Below are 16,940 nucleotides of genomic sequence, written 5' to 3'. Positions count from 1 at the left end.
GAGGACACGACTGTCCACCCAAAGTGTGGAGAGACTCACGTTTGTGAAAATGAATCAGGCGTGGATTAGTCTGGATTTCAAACCACCAGTTCCTGACACAACTGACTAAATCCGCCATGAATCATGCCTCAAACATGTGCCACTTTCAGGTCTCCTCACACTGCTGGTGTGTTTAATTTTTTGACATAGGGTGCTGGCAGATTACGGGCCTCCTATAGCTGCTGCCAGGCCCCTAATCTGCCATAGGCCCCTATATACCGCCTCCTCATGCTGCTGCTAGGTCCAGAGTCTCTCATGGGTCCCTGTACGGCCTCCCATTGCTGCTGTCTCCATCGCCACACTCTGCTGCCATGTGCCACTTTCAGGTCTCTTCACACTGCTGGTGTGTTTAATTTTTTGACATAGGGTGCAGGCAGATTACGGGCCTCACATAGCTGCTGCCAGGCCCCTAATCTGCCATGGGCCCCTATATACCGCCTCCTCATGCTGCTGCCAAGTCCAGAGTCTCTCATGGGTCCCTGTACGGCCTCCCATTGCTGCTGTCTCCATCGCCACACTCTGCTGCCATGTGCCACTTTCAGGTCTCTTCACACTGCTGGTGTGTTAAATTTTTTGACATAGGGTGCAGGCAGATTACGGGCCTCACATAGCTGCTGCCAGGCCCCTAATCTGCCATGGGCCCCTATAAACCGCCTCCTCATGCTGCTGCCAAGTCTAGAGTCTCTCATGGGTCCCTGTACGGCCTCCCATTGCTGCTGTCTCCATCGCCACACTCTGCTGCCATGTGCCACTTTCAGGTCTCTTCACACTGCTGGTGTGTTAAATTTTTTGACATAGGGTGCAGGCAGATTACGGGCCTCACATAGCTGCTGCCAGGCCCCTAATCTGCCATGGGCCCCTATATACCGCCTCCTCATGCTGCTGCCAAGTCTAGAGTCTCTCATGGGTCCCTGTACGGCCTCCCATTGCTGCTGTCTCCATCGCCACACTCTGCTGCCATGTGCCACTTTCAGGTCTCTTCACACTGCTGGTGTGTTTAATTTTTTGACATAGGGTGCAGGCAGATTACGGGCCTCACATAGCTGCTGCCAGGCCCCTAATCTGCCATGGGCCCCTATATACCGCCTCCTCATGCTGCTGCCAAGTCTAGAGTCTCTCATGGGTCCCTGTACGGCCTCCCATTGCTGCTGTCTCCATCGCCACACTCTGCTGCCATGTGCCACTTTCAGGTCTCCTCACACTGCTGGTGTGTTAAATTTTTTGACATAGGGTGCAGGCAGATTACGGGCCTCACATAGCTGCTGCCAGGCCCCTAATCTGCCATGGGCCCCTATATACCGCCTCCTCATGCTGCTGCCAAGTCTAGAGTCTGTCATGGGTCCCTGTACGGCCTCCCATTGCTGCTGTCTCCATCGCCACACTCTGCCATGTGCCACTTTCAGGTCTCTTCACACTGCTGGTGTGTTTAATTTTTTGACATAGGGTGCAGGCAGATTACGGGCCTCACATAGCTGCTGCCAGGCCCCTAATCTGCCATGGGCCCCTATATACCGCCTCCTCATGCTGCTGCCAAGTCTAGAGTCTCTCATGGGTCCCTGTACGGCCTCCCATTGCTGCTGTCTCCATCGCCACACTCTGCTGCCATGTGCCACTTTCAGGTCTCTTCACACTGCTGGTGTGTTAAATTTTTTGACATAGGGTGCAGGCAGATTACGGGCCTCACATAGCTGCTGCCAGGCCCCTAATCTGCCATGGGCCCCTATATACCGCCTCCTCATGCTGCTGCCAAGTCTAGAGTCTCTCATGGGTCCCTGTACGGCCTCCCATTGCTGCTGTCTCCATCGCCACACTCTGCTGCCATGTGCCACTTTCAGGTCTCTTCACACTGCTGGTGTGTTAAATTTTTTGACATAGGGTGCAGGCAGATTACGGGCCTCACATAGCTGCTGCCAGGCCCCTAATCTGCCATGGGCCCCTATATACCGCCTCCTCATGCTGCTGCCAAGTCTAGAGTCTGTCATGGGTCCCTGTACGGCCTCCCATTGCTGCTGTCTCCATCGCCACACTCTGCCATGTGCCACTTTCAGGTCTCTTCACACTGCTGGTGTGTTTAATTTTTTGACATAGGGTGCAGGCAGATTACGGGCCTCACATAGCTGCTGCCAGGCCCCTAATCTGCCATGGGCCCCTATATACCGCCTCCTCATGCTGCTGCCAAGTCTAGAGTCTCTCATGGGTCCCTGTACGGCCTCCCATTGCTGCTGTCTCCATCGCCACACTCTGCTGCCATGTGCCACTTTCAGGTCTCTTCACACTGCTGGTGTGTTAAATTTTTTGACATAGGGTGCAGGCAGATTACGGGCCTCACATAGCTGCTGCCAGGCCCCTAATCTGCCATGGGCCCCTATATACCGCCTCCTCATGCTGCTGCCAAGTCTAGAGTCTCTCATGGGTCCCTGTACGGCCTCCCATTGCTGCTGTCTCCATCGCCACACTCTGCTGCCATGTGCCACTTTCAGGTCTCTTCACACTGCTGGTGTGTTAAATTTTTTGACATAGGGTGCAGGCAGATTACGGGCCTCACATAGCTGCTGCCAGGCCCCTAATCTGCCATGGGCCCCTATATACCGCCTCCTCATGCTGCTGCCAAGTCTAGAGTCTCTCATGGGTCCCTGTACGGCCTCCCATTGCTGCTGTCTCCATCGCCACACTCTGCCATGTGCCACTTTCAGGTCTCTTCACACTGCTGGTGTGTTTAATTTTTTGACATAGGGTGCAGGCAGATTACGGGCCTCACATAGCTGCTGCCAGGCCCCTAATCTGCCATGGGCCCCTATATACCGCCTCCTCATGCTGCTGCCAAGTCTAGAGTCTCTCATGGGTCCCTGTACGGCCTCCCATTGCTGCTGTCTCCATCGCCACACTCTGCTGCCATGTGCCACTTTCAGGTCTCTTCACACTGCTGGTGTGTTAAATTTTTTGACATAGGGTGCAGGCAGATTACGGGCCTCACATAGCTGCTGCCAGGCCCCTAATCTGCCATGGGCCCCTATATACCGCCTCCTCATGCTGCTGCCAAGTCTAGAGTCTGTCATGGGTCCCTGTACGGCCTCCCATTGCTGCTGTCTCCATCGCCACACTCTGCCATGTGCCACTTTCAGGTCTCTTCACACTGCTGGTGTGTTTAATTTTTTGACATAGGGTGCAGGCAGATTACGGGCCTCACATAGCTGCTGCCAGGCCCCTAATCTGCCATGGGCCCCTATATACCGCCTCCTCATGCTGCTGCCAAGTCCAGAGTCTCTCATGGGTCCCTGTACGGCCTCCCATTGTTGCTGTCTCCATCGCCACACTCTGCTGCCATGTGCCACTTTCAGGTCTCTTCACACTGCTGGTGTGTTTAATTTTTTGACTTAGGGTGCAGGCAGATTACGGGCCTCACATAGCTGCTGCCAGGCCCCTAATCTGCCATGGGCCCCTATATACCGCCTCCTCATGCTGCTGCCAAGTCTAGAGTCTCTCATGGGTCCCTGTACGGCCTCCCATTGCTGCTGTCTCCATCGCCACACTCTGCTGCCATGTGCCACTTTCAGGTCTCTTCACACTGCTGGTGTGTTTAATTTTTTGACATAGGGTGCTGCAAGATAACGGGCCTCACATAGCTGCTGCCAGGCCCCTAATCTGCCATGGGCCCCTATATACTGCCTCCTCATGCTGCTGCCAAGTCCAGAGTCTCTCATGGGTCCCTGTACGGCCTCCCATTGCTGCTGTCTCCATCGCCACACTCTGCTGCCATGTGCCACTTTCAGGTCTCTTCACACTGCTGGTGTGTTAAATTTTTTGACATAGGGTGCAGGCAGATTACGGGCCTCACATAGCTGCTGCCAGGCCCCTAATCTGCCATGGGCCCCTATAAACCGCCTCCTCATGCTGCTGCCAAGTCTAGAGTCTGTCATGGGTCCCTGTACGGCCTCCCATTGCTGCTGTCTCCATCGCCACACTCTGCCATGTGCCACTTTCAGGTCTCTTCACACTGCTGGTGTGTTTAATTTTTTGACATAGGGTGCAGGCAGATTACGGGCCTCACATAGCTGCTGCCAGGCCCCTAATCTGCCATGGGCCCCTATATACCGCCTCCTCATGCTGCTGCCAAGTCCAGAGTCTCTCATGGGTCCCTGTACGGCCTCCCATTGCTGCTGTCTCCATCGCCACACTCTGCTGCCATGTGCCACTTTCAGGTCTCTTCACACTGCTGGTGTGTTTAATTTTTTGACATAGGGTGCAGGCAGATTACGGGCCTCACATAGCTGCTGCCAGGCCCCTAATCTGCCATGGGCCCCTATATACCGCCTCCTCATGCTGCTGCCAAGTCTAGAGTCTCTCATGGGTCCCTGTACGGCCTCCCATTGCTGCTGTCTCCATCGCCACACTCTGCTGCCATGTGCCACTTTCAGGTCTCTTCACACTGCTGGTGTGTTTAATTTTTTGACATAGGGTGCAGGCAGATTACGGGCCTCACATAGCTGCTGCCAGGCCCCTAATCTGCCATGGGCCCCTATATACCGCCTCCTCATGCTGCTGCCAAGTCCAGAGTCTCTCATGGGTCCCTGTACGGCCTCCCATTGCTGCTGTCTCCATCGCCACACTCTCCTGCCATGTGCCACTTTCAGGTCTCTTCACACTGCTGGTGTGTTAAATTTTTTGACATAGGGTGCTGGCAGATTACGGGCCTCCCATTGCTGCTGCCAGACATGTAATCTGCCATGGGCCCCCGTACCGACTCCTCATGCTGTGACGTTGCAACAAGGTGTAATTCAACCCTACATATGTTAGACCGCCTTTACGAACAGCTAAAGGCCATCACAGATTTCATGATGTTAAAAGCGGATAAAGGTACTCCCTGTGTAACTTAGATGTCAGCCATTGTCAGCTCATGTGTGACACCTGCGCTTGCTCAGGCCCTTTGAGGAGGCCACGCTATTCGTGAGTCGGCAGGACTATGGGATGAATGAGGTCAAATCGGCCATGGGCCACCGTACCGCCTGTTCACGCTGATGCTGGTCCCACAGTGTGACCTGGGTCCCTGTACGGCCTCCCATTGCTTCCACTCTGCCATGTACCTCTTTGAAATCTCCTCACACTCCTGCGGTTGTCCATTTTGTCATAGGTTGCTGGCAGATTAGCGGCCTTCCATAGGTGCCGCCAGGCCCCATATCGACCATGGGCCCCCGTACCTCCTGGTCACGCTGCTGCTGAGCCCACAGTGTGACCTGGGTCCCTGTACGGCCTCCCATTGCTTCCACTCTGCCATGTGCCACTTTGAAATCTCCTCACACTCCTGCGGTTGTCCATTTTGTCATAGGTCGCTGGCAGATTACAGGCCTTCCATAGGTGCCACCAAGCCCCATATCGGCCATGGGCCCCCGTACCGCCTGGTCACGCTGCTGCTGGGCCCACAGTGTGACCTGGGTCCCTGTACCGCCTCCCATTGCTCCCACTCTGCCATGTGCCACTTTCAGGTCTCCTCACGCTCCTGCTGGTTTCCATTTTGTCATAGGTTGCTGTATGGCCTCCCATTGCTGCTGCCTCCACCGCCACACTGTGGCTCCAAACACTGGTTTTGGCCCCGTGACTGGCCAAAGGAGTGAAGTGTGCAGTGATTCTAAGATCGACGGCACTCATCTGCATGTCATACTGACAGACAGTATTATTTCTCTTCCCCAGCAGACTCCAAGGGCATTTAAATTAAAGGTACAGTGTTCTGCACTAATATTAAGTCTCTCTGAAGCCTAGAAACACCCTTTTTTAAGTTAAATTCACAGCGAATTTATTCGACTCGAATCGAATATTGTCCACGAATTCGCCGAATCAGTCGAATCGAATTTTTCATTTCTTCGCTCATCTCTAGTAGTAACATATCAGAAAGAATTTGATCGGTGGGGGTAATGACTCTGCAGAGCTACGTGGGGGGTTAGGGATGGACAGAGGAGGAGCGAGGAAGAGGGGGCGGGGAGAGACAAGGGGGGCGGGGACAGAGAAGGGGGGCGGGGACAGAGAAGTGTTAATTTGTGTTATTAGTAATAGCAGTAATAGAAGATGCAGTAATAACCCCCATCACTGGTGTCAGTGCGGCAATGTGGGGGCCTTTGGTAAAACTGGTTCTTCCCTAACAGTACACAGACTGCCCACCACCAAGCACCCGTCCACTGACAGCGGCACCAACACCACAGTCTAGGGCAGGGGGATTGAATTAAATTCAAGGAGATCCGGTCACTAAAATTATCTTCTGGCCGAGGTCTGAATAGGGTGTGCCCATCAGTGTGCCCCCTTATATTAGGGGTCACCATCAGAGTGCAGCTTTACATCATGTATTCCCATCACATCAGTTGTTCCCATCAGAGTTCCCCTTTACATCAGTTGTTCCCATCAGAGTGCCCCTTTACATCAGTTGTTCCCATCAGAGTGCCCCTTTACATCAGTTGTTCCCATCAGAGTTCCCCTTTACATCAGTTGTTCCCATCAGAGTGCCCCTTTACATCAGTTGTTCCCATCAGAGTGCCCCTTTACATCAGTTGTTCCCATCAGAGTTTCCCTTTACATCAGTTGTTCCCATCAGAGTGCCCCTTTACATCAGTTGTTCCCATCAGAGTGCCCCTTTACATCAGGCATCCCCATCACATTGCCACCTTACATCAGGTATTCCCATCAGAGTGCCCCATTACAAAGTACCCCTTTCTATCATATTTCCCCATCAGAGTGCCCCTTTACATCATATTTCCCATCAGAGTGCCCCTTTACATCACATGTGCCCATCAGAGTGCCCCCATCAGGTATTCCCGTCAGAGTGCCCCTTTACACTCAAAGTACCCCTTCATATCATATTTCCCCATCAGAGTGCTCCTTTACATCACATGTGCCCATCAGAGTTCCCCTTTACACTGTATGTGCCCATTTGTGCCCCCTTAACATAAAATAAGGGGCACTCTGATGGATACATGTTATGTAAAGGGGCACTCCGATGGGCACATGTTATGTAAAGGGGCACTCCGATGGGCACATGTTATGTAAAGGGGCACTCCGATGGGCACATGTTATGTAAAGGGGCACTCCGATGGGCACATGTTATGTAAAGGGGCACTCCGATGGGCACATGTTATGTAAAGGGGCACTCCGATGGGCACATGTTATGTAAAGGGGCACTCTGATGGATACATGTTATGTAAAGGGGCATTCTGATGGGCACATGTTATGTAAAGGGACACTGTGATGGATACATATTATGTAAAGGGGCACTCTGATGGATACATGTTATGTAAAGGGGCACTCTGATGGATACATGTTATGTAAAGGGGCACTCTGATGGATACATGTTATGTAAAGGGGCACTCTGATGGGCACATGTTATGTAAAGGGGCACTCTGATGGGCACATGTTATGTAAAGGGGCACTCTGATGGATACATATTATGTAAAGGGGCACTCCGATGGGCACATGTTATGTAAAGGGGCACTCCGATGGGCACATGTTATGTAAAGGGGCACTCCGATGGGCACATGTTATGTAAAGGGGCACTCTGATGGATACATGTTATGTAAAGGGGCATTCTGATGGGCACATGTTATGTAAAGGGACACTGTGATGGATACATATTATGTAAAGGGGAACTCTGATGGATACATGTTATGTAAAGGGGCACTCTGATGGATACATGTTATGTAAAGGGGCACTCTGATGGGCACATGTTATGTAAAGGGGCACTCTGATGGATACATATTATGTAAAGGGGCACTCTGATGGGCACATGTTATGTAAAGGGGCACTCTGATGGGCACATGTTATGTAAAGGGGCACTCTGATGGGCACATGTTATGTAAAGGGGCACTCTGATGGGCACATGTTATGTAAAGGGGCACTCTGATGGGCACACGTTATGTAAAGGGGCACTCTGATGGGCACACGTTATGTAAACGGGCACTCTGATGGGCACACGTTATGTTAAGGGGCACTCTGATGGGCACACGTTATGTAAAGGGGCACTCTGATGGACATATTCTATGTTGTGCCCATCAGAGTGCCCCTTTAAGACTACACCCCACCTTGGGGGCAGACAGGAGCTGTACCGTGACCCTTGCTGGACTCTTGTGTACAGGCAGGGAGAGGGAGCCGGAGAGACAGTGAGATGAAAGGGGCGGGGCGCACACGTGATGTCATGTTGCCGTGACGACCGCCCTGCTCAGTGGCGGATCTCTCATTGAGGGCTGGTGGTCCGGGCGGCGGTGTTGCTGGGGCCGTTCGCGGCCCGCCATTTAGTGACCGTTGGTCTAGGGGATGGATTTTTAAGATTTACTGGGTGAAGAAACGTTACCAGGAGAGGGTTCGGGGGTGGGGGGACTCCAACATGAATATCACACAGCAATTACAGGACAGACTTGGGAGTATTGGACAGTCTAAAGCCTCACAGCTGGGGACCATGAGGCAAGTTTCTTTGGTTTCTGGCTACCTTGTGCCTACATACAACTACTTGTAGCCAATGTGTCATCCACAACACAGCACAGTCACAGGGATCAATTTAGGGTCTTTACTCACAAGTCCCCAGGACAGCTGCCACCTTCCAGCTAACTCCAAACACAGTCCAGGGAGTGAGACAGTCCTTGTCCAGAGCAGATCCCTTGTGGGGAGGTCCTACAATTACTTCCTAAGAAAATCCAACCAGACCCTCAGCAGCTACACAGTCCATGAGCTGGCTGAGGGCAGCAGCCCCTCCGGCTCTAGAATTTACCTGAGAGACACCCAGCTCTCTGGCGCTTCAGACTACTTATCACCTTTCCAGCCCCCTACTGGACACTCCTCTCCTGGGATTGGTTGGAGTATGATAAATATCCAAACTGGCTATTTGCATCTCCTTCCCTAAGCTCTGGAAGCTTCTTCTAGAGGCAGGGAAAGCGAACCAGCCTGTGAAACCCCTAAAAAGACCAAAACAAGTGATCACTGCTATCTTGATAAAAGGAGGAGCCACAAATTAAATGTACCCAGCATCCTACACTAGGGGGGGCTACATTTATGACCCTTTATGAATTCCAGGGATAGAGTTCCTGTTGGTGGTGAGGTCACCATATCTCCCAATGCAGGTAAAGAGCACCACCCCTGCCACGCCCCCAGTCATGCAGACACACTCCTCTCCTGCACATACTGCCCCCCATCATACCCTCCACACTCCTCTCCTGCACATACTTCCTCCTGTCAAACCCTCCACACTCCTCTCCTGCATATACTTCCCCGTCATACCCTCCACACTCCTCTCCTGCACATACTGCCCCCCGTCATACCCTCCACACTCCTCTCCTGCACATACTTCCTCCTGTCAAACCCTCCACACTCCTCTCCTGCACATACTTCCCCCTGTCAAATCCTCCACACTCCTCTCCTGCACATACTGCCCCGTCATACCCTCCACACTCCTCTCCTGCACACACTGCCCCATCATACCCTCCACACTCCTCTCCTGTACATACTTCCCCGTCATACCCTCCACACTCCTCTCCTGCACATACTTCCCCGTCATACCCTCCACACTCCTCTCCTGCACATACTTCCCCCTGTCATACCCTCCACACTCCTCTCCTGCACATACTGCCCCCTGTCATACCCTCCACACTCCTCTCCTGCACATACTTCCCCCTGTCAAATCCTCCACACTCCTCTCCTGCACATACTGCCCCCTGTCAAACCCTCCACACTCCTCTCCTGCACATACTGCCCCCTGTCATACCCTCCACACTCCTCTCCTGCACACACTGCCCCATCATACCCTCCACACTCCTCTCCTGTACATACTTCCCCGTCATACCCTCCACACTCCTCTCCTGCACATACTTCCCCCTGTCATACCCTCCACACTCCTCTCCTGCACATACTTTCCCCTGTCATACCCTCCACACTCCTCTCCTGCACATACTGCCCCGTCATACCCTCCACACTCCTCTCCTGCACATACTTCCCCGTCATACCCTCCACACTCCTCTCCTGCACATACTTCCCCATCATACCCTCCACACTCCTCTCCTGCACATACTTCCCCCTGTCATACCCTCCACACTCCTCTCCTGCACATACTTCCCCCTGTCATACCCTCCACACTCCTCTCCTGCACATACTGCCCCCTGTCATACCCTCCACACTCCTCTCCTGCACATACTGCCCCGTCATACCCTCCACACTCCTCTCCTGTACATACTTCCCCGTTATACCCTCCACACCCCTCTCCTGCACATACGTCCCCCGTCATACCCTCCACACTCCTCTCCTGCACATACTTCCCCCATCATACCCTCCACAGTCCTCTCCTGCACATACTGCCCCCTGTCATACCCTCCACACTCCTCTCCTGCACATACTTCCCCCTGTCATACCCTCCACACTCCTCTCCTGCACATACTTCCCCCTGTCATACCCTCCACAGTCCTCTCCTGCACATACTGCCCCCTGTCATACCCTCCACACTCCTCTCCTGCACATACTGCCCCCTGTCATACCCTCCACACTCCTCTCCTGCACATACTTCCCCGTCATACCCTCCACACTCCTCTCCTGCACATACTTCCTCGTCATACCTTCCACACTCTTCACCTGCACATACTTCCCCCGTCATACCCTCCACACTCTTCACCTGCACATACTTCCCCCGTCATACCCTCCATACTCCTCTCCTGCACATACTTCCCCCTGTCATACCCTCCACACTCCTCTTCTGCACATACTTCCCCCTGTCAAATCCTCCACACTCTTCACCTGCACATACTTCCCCCTGTCATACCCTCCACAATCCTCTCCTGCACCTACTTCCCCATCATACCCTCCACACTCCTCTCCTGCACATACTTCCTCGTCATACCCTCCACACTCTTCACCTGCACATACTTCCCCCGTCATACCCTCCACACTCTTCACCTGCACATACTTCCCCCGTCATACCCTCCATACTCCTCTCCTGCACATACTTCCCCCTGTCATACCCTCCACACTCCTCTTCTGCACATACTTCCCCCTGTCAAATCCTCCACACTCTTCACCTGCACATACTTCCCCCTGTCATACCCTCCACAATCCTCTCCTGCACCTACTTCCCCATCATACCCTCCACACTCCTCTCCTGCACATACTGCCCCCTGTCATACCCTCCACACACTTCTCCTGCACATACTGCCCCCTGTCATACCCTCCACACTCCTCTCCTGCACATACTTCCCCCTGTCATACCCTCCACACTCCTCTCCTGCACATACTTCCCCGTCATACCCTCCACACTCCTCTCCTGCACATACTTCCCCCTGTCATACCCTCCACACTCCTCTCCTGCACATACTTCCCCGTCATACCCTCCACACTCCTCTCCTGCACATACTTCCCCAGTCATACCCTCGACACTCCTCTCCTGCACATACTGCCCCGTCATATCCTCCACACTCCTCTCCTGCACATACTGCCCCCTGTCATACCCTCCACACTCCTCTCCTGCACATACTTCCCCGTCATACCCTCCACACTCCTCTCCTGCACATACTGCCCCCTGTCATACCCTCCACACTCCTCTCCTGCACATACTGCCCCGTCATACCCTCCACACTCCTCTCCTGCACATACTGCCCCGTCATACCCTCCACACTTCTCTCCGGCACATACTGCCCCGTCATACCCTCCACACTCCTCTCCTGCACATACTTCCCCAGTCATACCCTCCACACTCCTCTCCTGCACATACTTCCCCAGTCATACCCTCGACACTCCTCTCCTGCACATACTTCCTCCTGTCATACCCTCCACAATCTTCTCCTGCACATACTGCCTCCTGTCATACCCTCTACACTCCTCCTGCACATACTTCCCCAGTCATACCCTCCACACTCCTCCTGCACATACTTCCCCAGTCATACCCTCCACACTCCTCCTGCACATACTTCCCCAGTCATACCCTCCACACTCCTCCTGCACATACTTCCCCAGTCATACCCTCCACACTCCTCTCCTGCACATACTTCCCCAGTCATACCCTCGACACTCCTCTCCTGCACATACTGCCCCAGTCATACCCTCCACACTCCTCTCCTGCACATACTGCCCCGTCATACCCTCCACACTCCTCTCCTGCACATACTGCCCCGTCATACCCTCCACACTCCTCTCCTGCACATACTTCCCCAGTCATACCCTCGACACTCCTCTCCTGCACATACTGCCCCGTCATATCCTCCACACTCCTCTCCTGCACATACTGCCCCCTGTCATACCCTCCACACTCCTCTCCTGCACATACTTCCCCGTCATACCCTCCACACTCCTCTCCTGCACATACTGCCCCCTGTCATACCCTCCACACTCCTCTCCTGCACATACTGCCCCGTCATACCCTCCACACTCCTCTCCTGCACATACTGCCCCGTCATACCCTCCACACTTCTCTCCGGCACATACTGCCCCGTCATACCCTCCACACTCCTCTCCTGCACATACTTCCCCAGTCATACCCTCCACACTCCTCTCCTGCACATACTTCCCCAGTCATACCCTCGACCCTCCTCTCCTGCACATACTTCCTCCTGTCATACCCTCCACAATCTTCTCCTGCACATACTGCCTCCTGTCATACCCTCTACACTCCTCCTGCACATACTTCCCCAGTCATACCCTCCACACTCCTCCTGCACATACTTCCCCAGTCATACCCTCCACACTCCTCCTGCACATACTTCCCCAGTCATACCCTCCACACTCCTCCTGCACATACTTCCCCAGTCATACCCTCCACACTCCTCCTGCACATACTTCCCCAGTCATACCCTCCACACTCCTCTCCTGCACATACTGCCCCGTCATATCCTCCACACTCCTCTCCTGCACATACTGCCCCGTCATACCCTCCACACTCCTCTCCTGCACATACTTCCTCGTCATACCTTCCACAACAAACTCTCTGTACTTCTCTCTACTTCTCTCTACTCTCATTTACCCTTGTGTTGCCCTCTGAAAAAGCAATCTGTGGTGGATCACTTTTCAGAGGACTATTGAAAGGCAGTGAGTTGACATTACATCACCTCCCTATTGCCTATTTGAACTCCTAACATTCCTCACCGCAACTGCCTTCCAAACTCAACAGAGACAATTACTTCCGTGCAAAAATACATGCTAAGCTACCTCTGCAGCTTGGGGAGGTCAGTAAATACAGGTCAACCACCATTGTTTTTATCACCCCCCAACCACATGTCCCACCTCTTGTGTAAATTGCCCCGGCATTACTGCAATCATATATTTATCTTGACCTCGGAGGGCAGGCTTGCTCATAGACTGTCAGAGCCTGGGATCAAACCTGACCTTCTGCGGTGAGAGGCAATGTCTCTACTTGCTGAGCCACCCGGAATGCTGCACAGTGCCCTTGACAACTGTTTGGATGATCCTGCCTCGGCCCTGTTTGTCTTGAACCTTGAACCCCTTGCTCCTCCCATGAACTTCCTGATAAAAGCCATGTCTCTGCATTTCCTCTTTGCCAGATTATTGTGACTTCAGCAGCCAATATCCCGCTTGTCTCACCTACTGCCATCTATACCTTCGCTACCGACCTTTGGCTTGTTCCTGGACTACGATTCTGCCTCATCCTCATCTACTACCGTTTGTGACCGACCCTTGGCTTGTTGACTGACTCCGCTTCTGCTTGATCCCTAACCTGTTCAATCTGCTACTGGTTTCCGGCTTGCCCATTCCCTGGTGGGGTGATCCTGAGATCTGTGACCTGGTACCAACACGCAGCCAAATCCATCTCCACCATTAGGAGTTCTGAGGAACACCGGTTGGTACTTAGACTCCACACCTCGGGTGATCCCACTCCTCTGCCACAGTGAGCTACCTGTGTACCTATCCTGCTGGTTTCAGGTAAGCCTTTCCACTGCTATAGCAACTGGTCTTTGAACCTGACCCCTGATCGTGACACATTGCTTACAAAGAGGATAAAATGGTAACAAGCTGATTTGTAATAAATCCATATTAATGCATTCCATACATCATTGGATATACAATTGTCTCTATACAATCCAGATGTCAATACAGAATTACAATAAAACTGCATCCAAAAACCCGCCGTGTTTCGTGACTCTTAGTTCACTTCTTCAGGAGTAGATGCAGGTATAATATCTGCAAGGTAAATCAAGTATATAATAACCTAGTGGGATCTTGTAATATTTGAAGTCGTTCCGATCTCAAGAGGGACCCTAATACTTACAAAGCAGCTGAAAATATGACAGTATTTCCAAATGGTGATGTCCAGGGGAGTCTCACCCGGGAGCTGTGGAAGGATGACTCCACGAGAACCCAAGGGGACAAGCCAGAAGCAGATTCAAAGTGGGTGGTCAATTCTGATAGCACCCAAAGTAGTTACTATGGAAAGAAATTTGGATATACCCTATAGTAATAAAATGAATGACAAAATCAAGATGAGTGATAAACGACACAAACATGTAATGCTGGCTGCAGTATGGAAGTGAGTAGGGAGACATAGTGAGCGATTATATGAAAGGTGCAAGACTGCACCTAGTGGTAAAAAAATAGAAAGACATCCAGGTCCCAGTCTAGTCCACAGAAAGGTGTGCCAACACACATGGAAGAAAAATATTCTTCCCAAATATATTGGCATATATTTGAAATACTACAATTTTGGCCATATTCAATATATTTTAAAAAAAAGTATATATATTTCACACACACATACACTGTATATTGAAATGTGTTTCCAAAAATATTTTTATTATAAGAAAAGCAGGGTATACAGTGTACATACAAAAACGGATCACAGTCTGAACATAGACACAACATGTAGCATCCCGTTACACAGACGGGCCATGGGTTTAAACCAGAATACACATCGGTATGAAATATATCCTTATTGTATATAGCAAACCCGTATATACCAAAAGTATGATAGATAAATCAAAGTGGGCATATTGTTTAACGACCTATGTATTTGTGAGCCCCTAAGTTAAGGGGGAGCGATGTGTTGGGTAGTGCTAGCACAGGATAATATATATGATATAGTATGTGCGTCCATTGCAGGGACGTGTGAGCCATGTGAAATCAGTCACACCTATATGGGAGATTAAATGCAATAATTGTATAGAATGTATGAACAATGAAGGCGTGTAGAAGATGTGAGAGAGGAAAAAGTCAGGGAGGATAGTTAGAGAAAAAGATATAGAGTGAGGTAGTGGGGGGAAGGAGGGGTAAAAGAGACAAAAAAAAAAAAAGGGGGGAAGGGAGGAGAATGGGTAGGTTGTAACGGGGACGTTAAAGTGAATAGATTTGGATAAAATAGTGCACATCATTTAGTGCAAGCCAAAAATATAGTCCTATGGATTAAGATGCAATACTTGCAAGATCAATCAAGGGGGTAACACGTGGGTCCAGAAGCCGAAATGCAGGCTACGATGTCAAGTCTCAGTCCATCCAAATGTGTCTACAGTGGACAGGGCGTTCTCTACTACAACAGTGTGTCTAACCATTCAGTCAGGGGGGAAATGTGTTTTTTATATATTACAAAATATTAAAAATATTTTAAAATATATCCTTTAGATTTTGCTTAACATAAAGTCATTTTAGCATATATTTGTAAATGCATTCCAAAAATGTAGATTAAATGTATTTTTAAAGACACAGTATATTTGAAAATATTTTTTAAAAAATGTTCATATACTGTATTTGGAAATATATAAAAAGACACATTTCAACGTACAGTATATATTATATATGTTTTATTTATTTTAAATACAGCCAAAGTTATAGTATTTCAAATATGTCAATATATATGGGAAGAATATTTTTAAAATATATTTTTCTTCCATGTGGAAATAAAGAAAGACCACCAAGTAGCCAGAGCCAAATGAAGACAAAATGTAGGCAGCCAAAAGCATAAACCACCACGGATCAGAAGCGGTCATTGGAATACTGAATAGATATTTGAGTCACAATACAACAAAAATGGAATGCAGCCCTGGCTGTAATTTAGCAATAATAAAAGGAAACAAGATCACTTTATGAAATGTACTGCACCTGGTGGTATGAAAAAGAAAGAAAAGAGGACCCAAATCACAGAATCCAGTCCAAAGATAAAAGAATATGCCAATGAAAAATAGACCACCAAGGCCATATGCAAAAACAAACATATAAGCAGCCAAACCATGACCCACCATGACTCAAGCTCTATACATCAAAGTGTTACTTCTCAGTATCCTCATGGGGCAAACCACCCCCATAAGCTACAACTATTTATCCCGGGGGGATGGGCTAATCAGTTGTCCCTCCCAACATTGTGTGTGCAATCAAAGAGGGGAGGCTCTCAACAAGTGTGGCTTCTCAGTGTCCTCAAAAGGAAAACAAAACAAAAAAAAATCTTCATCTGCTTCCACCATTTGTCCCCAGGGGCTAGGTGCTGGTCCCTCCCAACAGTCTAAAAGGGGAAGCGCTCAACAAAGAGGCATCCACTGCCACGCAGGCACAATGGTGACGTGAGCACCATACCCCTCAAGGCTGCAGCAAGATGGAACAAAGCGCACTGGTGTGATGACGCCGCAATGACGCTGACATCACACATCAAGAGCAGACATGGTGCCGATGCGGCCCAGACCCCGCCTGTATAAGCAGGCTTGGGCAGCAAAAAGAGGCAAAAACCTTCTCAATGCATCACATCTGGAGGATGAGGCAGACCCTGGCCATCAATCCCAAACCAGAAATGTCATACTAGGAAGTTTACATAATCTGTGTAGTAATACAATAAATTCTGGTCAGTATCTCACAATGTCATTATTGTACATCTGCATGGTGCAAGAGGCCACTATGGACCGGGGTGTCCACCCAAAATAATATAACAAAAATAGAATGTGACCTGATGCACCCGGTGATGTGCC

The sequence above is a fragment of the Staurois parvus genome, unplaced genomic scaffold (assembly GCF_062004578.1).
Source record: "Staurois parvus isolate SC_StPar_1 unplaced genomic scaffold, SC_StPar_1.0 ptg000575l, whole genome shotgun sequence".
NCBI classification, from domain to species: domain Eukaryota; kingdom Metazoa; phylum Chordata; class Amphibia; order Anura; family Ranidae; genus Staurois; species Staurois parvus.
This window is presented reverse-complemented; position numbering follows the sequence as displayed.